General features: G+C 49.0%; 1 long non-coding RNA gene across 5 annotated transcripts in view; it reads left to right on the forward strand.

Annotated features, from left to right (window-relative positions):
• The window catches only part of LOC125774348 (uncharacterized), a 31407-nt gene extending 24932 nt beyond the window's left edge, over window positions 1-6475 (forward strand). For all 5 annotated transcript variants that reach the window (XR_007420828.1, XR_007420829.1, XR_007420830.1 and 2 more), the window contains exon 3: window positions 6080-6475. This is a non-coding gene — a long non-coding RNA (uncharacterized LOC125774348). The remainder of the gene's footprint in view (window positions 1-6079) is intronic.
• Window positions 6476-11004: the final 4529 nt, after the last annotated feature.

The following is an 11004-nucleotide window of genomic DNA, read 5'->3' on the forward strand; positions in this document are numbered from 1 at the left end:
AAGGTGTCTTGGCTAATGTGTCTCGGCTAAGGTGTCTTGGCTAAGGTGTCTTGGCTAAGGTGTCTTGGCTAAGGTGTCTTGGCTAAGGTGTCTTGGCTAAGGTGTCTTGGCTAAGGTGTCTTGGCTAAGGTGTCTTGGCTAATGTGTCTCGGCTAATGTGTCTTGGCTAAGGTGTCTTGGCTAATGTGTCTTGGCTAAGGTGTCTTGGCTAAGGTGTCTTGGCTAAGGTGTCTTGGCTAAGGTGTCTTGGCTAAGGTGTCTTGGCTAAGGTGTCTTGGCTAATGTGTCTCGGCTAAGGTGTCTTGGCTAAGGTGTCTTGGCTAAGGTGTCTTGGCTAAGGTGTCTTGGCTAAAGTGTCTTGGCTAAGGTGTCTTGGCTAATGTGTCTCGGCTAAGGTGTCTTGGCTAAGGTGTCTTGGCTAAGGTGTCTTGGCTAAGGTGTCTTGGCTAAGGTGTCTTGGCTAAGGTGTCTTGGCTAAGGTGTCTTGGCTAATGTGTCTCGGCTAATGTGTCTTGGCTAAGGTGTCTTGGCTAATGTGTCTTGGCTAAGGTGTCTTGGCTAAGGTGTCTTGGCTAAGGTGTCTTGGCTAAGGTGTCTTGGCTAATGTGTCTCGGCTAAGGTGTCTTGGCTAAGGTGTCTTGGCTAAGGTGTCTTGGCTAAGGTGTCTTGGCTAAGGTGTCTTGGCTAAGGTGTCTTGGCTAATGTGTCTCGGCTAAGGTGTCTGGGCTAAGGTGTCTTTGCTAAGGTGTCTTGGCTAAGGTGTCTTGGCTAAGGTGTCTTGGCTAAGGTGTCTTGGCTAAGGTGTCTTGGCTAAGGTGTCTTGGCTAATGTGTCTTGGCTAAGGTGTCTTGGCTAAGGTGTCTTGGCTAAGGTGTCTTGGCTAATGTGTCTTGGCTAAGGTGTCTTGGCTAAGGTGTCTTGGCTAAGGTGTCTTGGCTAATGTGTCTCGGCTAAGGTGTCTTGGCTAAGGTGTCTTGGCTAATGTGTCTCGGCTAAGGTGTCTTGGCTAAGGTGTCTTGGCTAATGTGTCTCGGCTAAAGTGTCTTGGCTAAGGTGTCTTGGCTAAGGTGTCTTGGCTAAGGTGTCTTGGCTAAGGTGTCTTGGCTAAGGTGTCTTGGCTAATGTGTCTCGGCTAAGGTGTCTTGGCTAAGGTGTCTTGGCTAAGGTGTCTTGGCTAAGGTGTCTTGGCTAAGGTGTCTTGGCTAATGTGTCTCGGCTAATGTGTCTTGGCTAATGTGTCTTGGCTAAGGTGTCTTGGCTAAGGTGTCTTGGCTAAGGTGTCTTGGCTAAAGTGTCTTGGCTAAGGTGTCTTGGCTAAGGTGTCTTGGCTAATGTGTCTTGGCTAAGGTGTCTTGGCTAAGGTGTCTTGGCTAAGGTGTCTTGGCTAAGGTGTCTTGGCTAAGGTGTCTTGGCTAATGTGTCTCGGCTAAGGTGTCTTGGCTAAGGTGTCTTGGCTAAGGTGTCTTGGCTAAGGTGTCTTGGCTAAGGTGTCTTGGCTAAGGTGTCTTGGCTAATGTGTCTTGGCTAAGGTGTCTTGGCTAAGGTGTCTTGGCTAAGGTGTCTTGGCTAATGTGTCTCGGCTAATGTGTCTTGGCTAATGTGTCTTGGCTAAGGTGTCTTGGCTAAGGTGTCTTGGCTAAGGTGTCTTGGCTAATGTGTCTTGGCTAAGGTGTCTTGGCTAAGGTGTCTTGGCTAAGGTGTCTTGGCTAATGTGTCTCAGCTAAGGTGTCTTGGCTAAGGTGTCTTGGCTAAGGTGTCTTGGCTAATGTGTCTCGGCTAAGGTGTCTTGGCTAAGGTGTCTTGGCTAAGGTGTCTTGGCTAAGGTGTCTTGGTTAAGGTGTCTTGGCTAAGGTGTCTTGGCTAATGTGTCTTGGCTAAGGTGTCTTGGCTAAGGTGTCTCGGCTAAGGTGTCTTGGCTAAGGTGTCTTGGCTAAGGTGTCTTGGCTAAGGTGTCTTGGCTAAGGTGTCTTGGCTAAGGTGTCTTGGCTAAGGTGTCTTGGCTAATGTGTCTCGGCTAATGTGTCTTGGCTAATGTGTCTTGGCTAATGTGTCTTGGCTAAGGTGTCTTGGCTAATGTGTCTTGGCTAAGGTGTCTTGGCTAAGGTGTCTTGGCTAAGGTGTCTTGGCTAAGGTGTCTTGGCTAAGGTGTCTTGGCTAATGTGTCTCGGCTTAGGTGTCTGGGCTAAGGTGTCTTGGCTAAGGTGTCTTGGCTAAGGTGTCTTGGCTAAGGTGTCTTGGCTAAGGTGTCTTGGCTAAGGTGTCTTGGCTAATGTGTCTTGGCTAAGGTGTCTTGGCTAAGGTGTCTTGGCTAAGGTGTCTTGGCTAATGTGTCTTGGCTAATGTGTCTTGGCTAAGGTGTCTTGGCTAAGGTGTCTTGGCTAAAGTGTCTTGGCTAAGGTGTCTTGGCTAAGGTGTCTTGGCTAATGTGTCTTGGCTAAGGTGTCTTGGCTAAGGTGTCTTGGCTAAGGTGTCTTGGCTAAGGTGTCTTGGCTAAGGTGTCTTGGCTAATGTGTCTCGGCTAATGTGTCTTGGCTAAGGTGTCTTGGCTAAGGTGTCTTGGCTAAGGTGTCTTGGCTAAGGTGTCTTGGCTAATGTGTCTTGGCTAAGGTGTCTTGGCTAAGGTGTCTTGGCTAAGGTGTCTTGGCTAAGGTGTCTTGGCTAATGTGTCTCGGCTAATGTGTCTCGGCTAAGGTGTCTTGGCTAAGGTGTCTCGGCTAATGTGTCTTGGCTAAGGTGTCTTGGCTAAGGTGTCTTGGCTAAGGTGTCTTGGCTAAGGTGTCTTGGCTAATGTGTCTCGGCTAAGGTGTCTGGGCTAAGGTGTCTTGGCTAAGGTGTCTTGGCTAAGGTGTCTTGGCTAAGGTGTCTTGGCTAAGGTGTCTTGGCTAAGGTGTCTTGGCTAAGGTGTCTTGGCTAATGTGTCTTGGCTAAGGTGTCTTGGCTAAGGTGTCTTGGCTAAGGTGTCTTGGCTAATGTGTCTTGGCTAAGGTGTCTTGGCTAAGGTGTCTTGGCTAAGGTGTCTTGGCTAATGTGTCTCGGCTAAGGTGTCTTGGCTAAGGTGTCTTGGCTAATGTGTCTCGGCTAAGGTGTCTTGGCTAAGGTGTCTTGGCTAATGTGTCTCGGCTAAAGTGTCTTGGCTAAGGTGTCTTGGCTAAGGTGTCTTGGCTAAGGTGTCTTGGCTAAGGTGTCTTGGCTAAGGTTTCTTGGCTAAGATGTCTTGGCTAAGGTGTCTGGGCTAAGGTGTCTTAGCTAAGGTGTCTTGGCTAAGGTGTCTTGGCTAAGGTGTCTTGGCTAAGGTGTCTTGGCTAAGGTGTCTTGGCTAAGGTGTCTTGGCTAAAGTGTCTTGGCTAAGGTGTCTTGGCTAAGGTGTCTTGGCTAATGTGTCTTGGCTAAGGTGTCTTGGCTAAGGTGTCTTGGCTAAGGTGTCTTGGCTAAGGTGTCTTGGCTAATGTGTCTCGGCTAAGGTGTCTTGGCTAAGGTGTCTTGGCTAAGGTGTCTTGGCTAAGGTGTCTTGGCTAAGGTGTCTTGGCTAAGGTGTCTTGGCTAAGGTGTCTTGGCTAATGTGTCTCGGCTAATGTGTCTTGGCTAAGGTGTCTTGGCTAATGTGTCTTGGCTAAGGTGTCTTGGCTAAGGTGTCTTGGCTAAGGTGTCTTGGCTAATGTGTCTTGGCTAATGTGTCTCGGCTAAGGTGTCTTGGCTAAGGTGTCTTGGCTAATGTGTCTCGGCTAATGTGTCTTGGCTAATGTGTCTTGGCTAAGGTGTCTTGGCTAAGGTGTCTTGGCTAAGGTGTCTTGGCTAAGGTGTCTTGGCTAATGTGTCTTGGCTAAGGTGTCTTGGCTAAGGTGTCTTGGCTAAGGTGTCTTGGCTAATGTGTCTTGGCTAAGGTGTCTTGGCTAAGGTGTCTTGGCTAAGGTGTCTTGGCTAATGTGTCTCGGCTAAGGTGTCTTGGCTAAGGTGTCTTGGCTAAGGTGTCTTGGCTAAGGTGTCTTGGCTAATGTGTCTTGGCTAAGGTGTCTTGGCTAAGGTGTCTCGGCTAAGGTGTTTTGGCTAAGGTGTCTTGGCTAAGGTGTCTTGGCTAAGGTGTCTTGGCTAAGGTGTCTTGGCTAAGGTGTCTTGGCTAAGGTGTCTTGGCTAATGTGTCTCGGCTAATGTGTCTTGGCTAAGGTGTCTTGGCTAATGTGTCTTGGCTAAGGTGTCTTGGCTAAGGTGTCTTGGCTAAGGTGTCTTGGCTAATGTGTCTTGGCTAATGTGTCTCGGCTAATGTGTCTTGGCTAAGGTGTCTTGGCTAATGTGTCTCGGCTAATGTGTCTTGGCTAAGGTGTCTTGGCTAAGGTGTCTTGGCTAAGGTGTCTTGGCTAATGTGTCTTGGCTAATGTGTCTTGGCTAATGTGTCTCGGCTAATGTGTCTTGGCTAAGGTGTCTTGGCTAATGTGTCTCGGCTAATGTGTCTTGGCTAAGGTGTCTTGGCTAAGGTGTCTTGGCTAAGGTGTCTTGGCTAATGTGTCTTGGCTAAGGTGTCTTGGCTAAGGTGTCTTGGCTAAGGTGTCTTGGCTAATGTGTCTTGGCTAAGGTGTCTTGGCTAAGGTGTCTTGGCTAAGGTGTCTTGGCTAAGGTGTCTTGGCTAAGGTGTCTTGGCTAATGTGTCTTGGCTAAGGTGTCTTGGCTAATGTGTCTTGGCTAAGGTGTCTTGGCTAAGGTGTCTTGGCTAAGGTGTCTTGGCTAAGGTGTCTTGGCTAAGGTGTCTTGGCTAATGTGTCTTGGCTAAGGTGTCTTGGCTAAGGTGTCTTGGCTAAGGTGTCTTGGCTAATGTGTCTTGGCTAAGGTGTCTTGGCTAAGGTGTCTTGGCTAAGGTGTCTTGGCTAATGTGTCTCGGCTAAGGTGTCTTGGCTAAGGTGTCTTGGCTAAGGTGTCTTGGCTAAGGTGTCTTGGCTAATGTGTCTTGGCTAAGGTGTCTTGGCTAATGTGTCTCGGCTAAGGTGTCTCGGCTAAGGTGTCTTGGCTAAGGTGTCTTGGCTAAGGTGTCTTGGCTAAGGTGTCTTGGCTAAGGTGTCTTGGCTAAGGTGTCTTGGCTAAGGTGTCTTGGCTAAGGTGTCTTGGCTAATGTGTCTCGGCTAAGGTGTCTGGGCTAAGGTTTCTTGGCTAAGGTGTCTTGGCTAAGGTGTCTTGGCTAAGGTGTCTTGGCTAAGGTGTCTTGGCTAAGGTGTCTTGGCTAATGTGTCTTGGCTAAGGTGTCTTGGCTAAGGTGTCTTGGCTAAGGTATCTTGGCTAATGTGTCTTGGCTAAGGTGTCTTGGCTAAGGTGTCTTGGCTAAGGTGTCTCGGCTAAGGTGTCTTGGCTAAGGTGTCTTGGCTAATGTGTCTCGGCTAAGGTGTCTTGGCTAAGGTGTCTTGGCTAATGTGTCTCGGCTAAAGTGTCTTGGCTAAGGTGTCTTGGCTAAGGTGTCTTGGCTAAGGTGTCTTGGCTAAGGTGTCTTGGCTAAGGTTTCTTGGCTAAGGTGTCTTGGTTAAGGTGTCTTGGCTAAGGTGTCTTGGCTAATGTGTCTCGGCTAAGGTGTCTTGGCTAAGGTGTCTTGGCTAAAGTGTCTTGGCTAAGGTGTCTTGGCTAATGTGTCTTGGCTAAGGTGTCTTGGCTAAGGTGTCTTCTCTAAGGTGTCTTGGCTAAGGTGTCTTGGCTAAGGTGTCTTGGCTAAGGTGTCTTGGCTAATGTGTCTTGGCTAAGGTGTCTTGGCTAAGGTGTCTTGGCTAAGGTGTCTTGGCTAATGTGTCTCGGCTAAGGTGTCTTGGCTAAGGTGTCTTGGCTAAGGTGTCTTGGCTAAGGTGTCTTGGCTAAGGTGTCTTGGCTAATGTGTCTTGGCTAAGGTGTCTTGGCTAAGGTGTCTTGGCTAAGGTGTCTTGGCTAAGGTGTCTCGGCTAAGGTGTCTTGGCTAAGGTGTCTTGGCTAAGGTGTCTTGGCTAAGGTGTCTTGGCTAAGGTGTCTTGGCTAATGTGTCTCGGCTAATGTGTCTCGGCTAAGGTGTCTTGGCTAAGGTGTCTTGGCTAAGTTGTCTTGGCTAAGGTGTCTTGGCTAAGGTGTCTCGGCTAAGGTGTCTTGGCTAAGGTGTCTTGGCTAAGGTGTCTTGGCTAAGGTGTCTTGGCTAAGGTGTCTTGGCTAATGTGTCTCAGCTAAGGTGTCTTGGCTAAGGTGTCTTGGCTAAGGTGTCTTGGCTAAGGTGTCTTGGCTAAGGTGTCTTGGCTAATGTGTCTCGGCTAAGGTGTCTGGGCTAAGGTGTCTTGGCTAAGGTGTCTTGGCTAAGGTGTCTTGGCTAAGGTGTCTTGGCTAAGGTGTCTTGGCTAAGGTGTCTTGGCTAAGGTGTCTTGGCTAATGTGTCTTGGCTAAGGTGTCTTGGCTAAGGTGTCTTGGCTAAGGTGTCTTGGCTAATGTGTCTTGGCTAAGGTGTCTTGGCTAAGGTGTCTTGGCTAAGGTGTCTTGGCTAATGTGTCTCGGCTAAGGTGTCTTGGCTAAGGTGTCTTGGCTAATGTGTCTCGGCTAAGGTGTCTTGGCTAAGGTGTCTTGGCTAATGTGTCTCGGCTAAAGTGTCTTGGCTAAGGTGTCTTGGCTAAGGTGTCTTGGCTAAGGTGTCTTGGCTAAGGTGTCTTGGCTAAGGTTTCTTGGCTAAGATGTCTTGGCTAAGGTGTCTGGGCTAAGGTGTCTTGGCTAAGGTGTCTTGGCTAAGGTGTCTTGGCTAAGGTGTCTTGGCTAAGGTGTCTTGGCTAAGGTGTCTTGGCTAAGGTGTCTTGGCTAAAGTGTCTTGGCTAAGGTGTCTTGGCTAAGGTGTCTTGGCTAAGGTGTCTTGGCTAAGGTGTCTTGGCTAAGGTGTCTTGGCTAAGGTGTCTTGGCTAAGGTGTCTTGGCTAAGGTGTCTTGGCTAATGTGTCTCGGCTAAGGTGTCTTGGCTAAGGTGTCTTGGCTAAGGTGTCTTGGCTAAGGTGTCTTGGCTAAGGTGTCTTGGCTAAGGTGTCTTGGCTAAGGTGTCTTGGCTAAGGTGTCTTGGCTAATGTGTCTCGGCTAATGTGTCTTGGCTAAGGTGTCTTGGCTAATGTGTCTTGGCTAAGGTGTCTTGGCTAAGGTGTCTTGGCTAAGGTGTCTTGGCTAAGGTGTCTTGGCTAATGTGTCTCGGCTAAGGTGTCTTGGCTAAGGTGTCTTGGCTAAGGTGTCTTGGCTAAGGTGTCTTGGCTAAGGTGTCTTGGCTAAGGTGTCTTGGCTAATGTGTCTCGGCTAAGGTGTCTGGGCTAAGGTGTCTTGGCTAAGGTGTCTTGGCTAAGGTGTCTTGGCTAAGGTGTCTTGGCTAAGGTGTCTTGGCTAAGGTGTCTTGGCTAAGGTGTCTTGGCTAATGTGTCTTGGCTAAGGTGTCTTGGCTAAGGTGTCTTGGCTAAGGTGTCTTGGCTAATGTGTCTTGGCTAAGGTGTCTCGGCTAAGGTGTCTTGGCTAAGGTGTCTTGGCTAATGTGTCTCGGCTAAGGTGTCTTGGCTAAGGTGTCTTGGCTAATGTGTCTCGGCTAAAGTGTCTTGGCTAAGGTGTCTTGGCTAAGGTGTCTTGGCTAAGGTGTCTTGGCTAAGGTGTCTTGGCAAAGGTTTCTTGGCTAAGGTGTCTTGGCTAAGGTGTCTTGGCTAAGGTGTCTTGGCTAATGTGTCTCGGCTAAGGTGTCTTGGCTAAGGTGTCTTGGCTAAAGTGTCTTGGCTAAGGTGTCTTGGCTAATGTGTCTTGGCTAAGGTGTCTTGGCTAAGGTGTCTTGGCTAAGGTGTCTTGGCTAAGGTGTCTTGGCTAAGGTGTCTTGGCTAATGTGTCTTGGCTAAGGTGTCTTGGCTAAGGTGTCTTGGCTAAGGTGTCTTGGCTAATGTGTCTCGGCTAAGGTGTCTTGGCTAAGGTGTCTTGGCTAAGGTGTCTTGGCTAAGGTGTCTTGGCTAATGTGTCTTGGCTAAGGTGTCTTGGCTAAGGTGTCTTGGCTAAGGTGTCTTGGCTAAGGTGTCTTGGCTAATGTGTCTCGGCTAATGTGTCTCGGCTAAGGTGTCTTGGCTAAGGTGTCTTGGCTAAGTTGTCTTGGCTAAGGTGTCTTGGCTAAGGTGTCTTGGCTAAGGTGTCTCGGCTAAGGTGTCTTGGCTAAGGTGTCTTGGCTAAGGTGTCTTGGCTAAGGTGTCTTGGCTAAGGTGTCTTGGCTAATGTGTCTCGGCTAAGGTGTCTTGGCTAAGGTGTCATGGCTAATGTGTCTCGGCTAAGGTGTCTTGGCTAAGGTGTCTTGGCTAATGTGTCTCGGCTAAAGTGTCTTGGCTAAGGTGTCTTGGCTAAGGTGTCTTGGCTAAGGTGTCTTGGCTAAGGTGTCTTGGCTAAGGTTTCTTGGCTAAGGTGTCTTGGCTAAGGTGTCTTGGCTAAGGTGTCTTGGCTAATGTGTCTCGGCTAAGGTGTCTTGGCTAAGGTGTCTTGGCTAAAGTGTCTTGGCTAAGGTGTCTTGGCTAATGTGTCTTGGCTAAGGTGTCTTGGCTAAGGTGTCTTGGCTAAGGTGTCTTGGCTAAGGTGTCTTGGCTAATGTGTCTCGGCTAAGGTGTCTGGGCTAAGGTGTCTTGGCTAAGGTGTCTTGGCTAAGGTGTCTTGGCTAAGGTGTCTTGGCTAAGGTGTCTTGGCTAAGGTGTCTTGGCTAAGGTGTCTTGGCTAATGTGTCTTGGCTAAGGTGTCTTGGCTAAGGTGTCTTGGCTAAGGTGTCTTGGCTAATGTGTCTCGGCTAAGGTGTCTTGGCTAAGGTGTCTTGGCTAAGGTGTCTTGGCTAATGTGTCTTGGCTAAGGTGTCTTGGCTAAGGTGTCTTGGCTAAGGTGTCTTGGCTAAGGTATCTTGGCTAAGGTGTCTTGGCTAAGGTGTCTTGGCTAAGGTGTCTTGGCTAAGGTGTCTTGGCTAATGTGTCTCGGCTAATGTGTCTTGGCTAATGTGTCTCGGCTAAGGTGTCTTGGCTAAGGTGTCTTGGCTAAGGTGTCTTGGCTAAGGTGTCTTGGCTAATGTGTCTCGGCTAATGTGTCTTGGCTAATGTGTCTTGGCTAAGGTGTCTTGGCTAAGGTGTCTTGGCTAAGGTGTCTTGGCTAATGTGTCTCGGCTAAGGTGTCTTGGCTAAGGTGTCTTGGCTAAGTTGTCTTGGCTAAGGTGTCTTGGCTAAGGTGTCTCGGCTAAGGTGTCTTGGCTAAGGTGTCTTGGCTAAGGTGTCTTGGCTAAGGTGTCTTGGCTAAGGTGTCTTGGCTAAGGTGTCTTGGCTAATGTGTCTTGGCTAAGGTGTCTTGGCTAAGGTGTCTTGGCTAAGGTGTCTTGGCTAAGGTGTCTTGGCTAATGTGTCTTGGCTAAGGTGTCTTGGCTAAGGTGTCTTGGCTAAGGTGTCTTGGCTAATGTGTCTTGGCTAAGGTGTCTTGGCTAAGGTGTCTTGGCTAAGGTGTCTTGGCTAATGTGTCTCGGCTAAGGTGTCTTGGCTTAGGTGTCTTGGCTAAGGTGTCTTGGCTAAGGTGTCTTGGCTAAGGTGTCTTGGCTAAGGTGTCTTGGCTAATGTGTCTTGGCTAAGGTGTCTTGGCTAAGGTGTCTTGGCTAAGGTGTCTTGGCTAATGTGTCTCGGCTAAGGTGTCTTGGCTAAGGTGTCTTGGCTAAGGTGTCTTGGCTAAGGTGTCTTGGCTAAGGTGTCTTGGCTAAGGTATCTTGGCTAAGGTGTCTTGGCTAAGGTGTCTTGGCTAAGGTGTCTTGGCTAATGTGTCTCGGCTAATGTGTCTTGGCTAATGTGTCTCGGCTAAGGTGTCTTGGCTAAGGTGTCTTGGCTAAGGTGTCTTGGCTAAGGTGTCTTGGCTAATGTGTCTTGGCTAATGTGTCTTGGCTAATGTGTCTTGGCTAAGGTGTCTTGGCTAAGGTGTCTTGGCTAAGGTGTCTTGGCTAAGGTGTCTTGGCTAATGTGTCTCGGCTAAAGTGTCTTGGCTAATGTGTCTTGGCTAATTTGTCTTGGCTAAGGTGTCTTGGCTTATGTGTCTTGGCTACGGTGTCTTGGGTAATGTGTCTTGGGTAATGTGTCTTGGCTAAGGTGTCTTGGTTAAGGTGTCTTGGCTAAGGTGTCTTGGCTAATGTGTGTTGGCTAAGGTGTCTTGGCTAAGGTGTCTTGGCTAAGGTGTCTTGGCTAATGTGTCTCGGCTAAGGTGTCTTGGCTAAGGTGTCTTGGCTAATGTGTCTTGGCTAAGGTGTCTTGGCTAAGGTGTCTTGGCTAAGGTGTCTTGGCTAATGTGTCTTGGCTAAGGTGTCTTGGCTAAGGTGTCTTGGCTAAGGTGTCTTGGCTAATGTGTCTCGGCTAAGGTGTCTTGGCTAAGGTGTCTTGGCTAAGGTGTCTTGGCTAAGGTGTCTTGGCTAAGGTGTCTTGGCTAAGGTGTCTTGGCTAATGTGTCTTGGCTAAGGTGTCTTGGCTAAGGTGTCTTGGCTAAGGTGTCTTGGCTAAGGTGTCTTGGCTAATGTGTCTCGGCTAAGGTGTCTTGGCTAAGGTGTCTTGGCTAAGGTGTCTTGGCTAAGGTGTCTTGGCTAATGTGTCTCGGCTAATGTGTCTCGGCTAAGGTGTCTTGGCTAAGGTGTCTTGGCTAAGGTGTCTTGGCTAAGGTGTCTTGGCTAAGGTGTCTTGGCTAAGGTGTCTTGGCTAAGGTGTCTTGGCTAAGGTGTCTTGGCTAATGTGTCTCGGCTAAGGTGTCTTGGCTAATGTGTCTTGGCTAAGGTGTCTTGGCTAAGGTGTCTTGGCTAAGGTGTCTTGGCTAAGGTGTCTTGGCTAATGTGTCTTGGCTAAGGTGTCTTGGCTAATGTGTCTTGGCTAAGGTGTCTTGGCTAAGGTGTCTTGGCTAAGGTGTCATGGCTAATGTGTCTCGGCTAAGGTGTCTTGGCTAAGGTGTCTTGGCTAAGGTGTCTTGGCTAAGGTGTCTTGGCTAAGGTGTCTTGGCTAAGGTGTCTTGGCTAATGTGTCTTGGCTAAGGTGTCTTGGCT

The sequence above is a fragment of the Anopheles funestus genome, unplaced genomic scaffold (genome assembly GCF_943734845.2).
Source record: "Anopheles funestus unplaced genomic scaffold, idAnoFuneDA-416_04 scaffold_94_ctg1, whole genome shotgun sequence".
NCBI lineage: Eukaryota > Metazoa > Arthropoda > Insecta > Diptera > Culicidae > Anopheles > Anopheles funestus.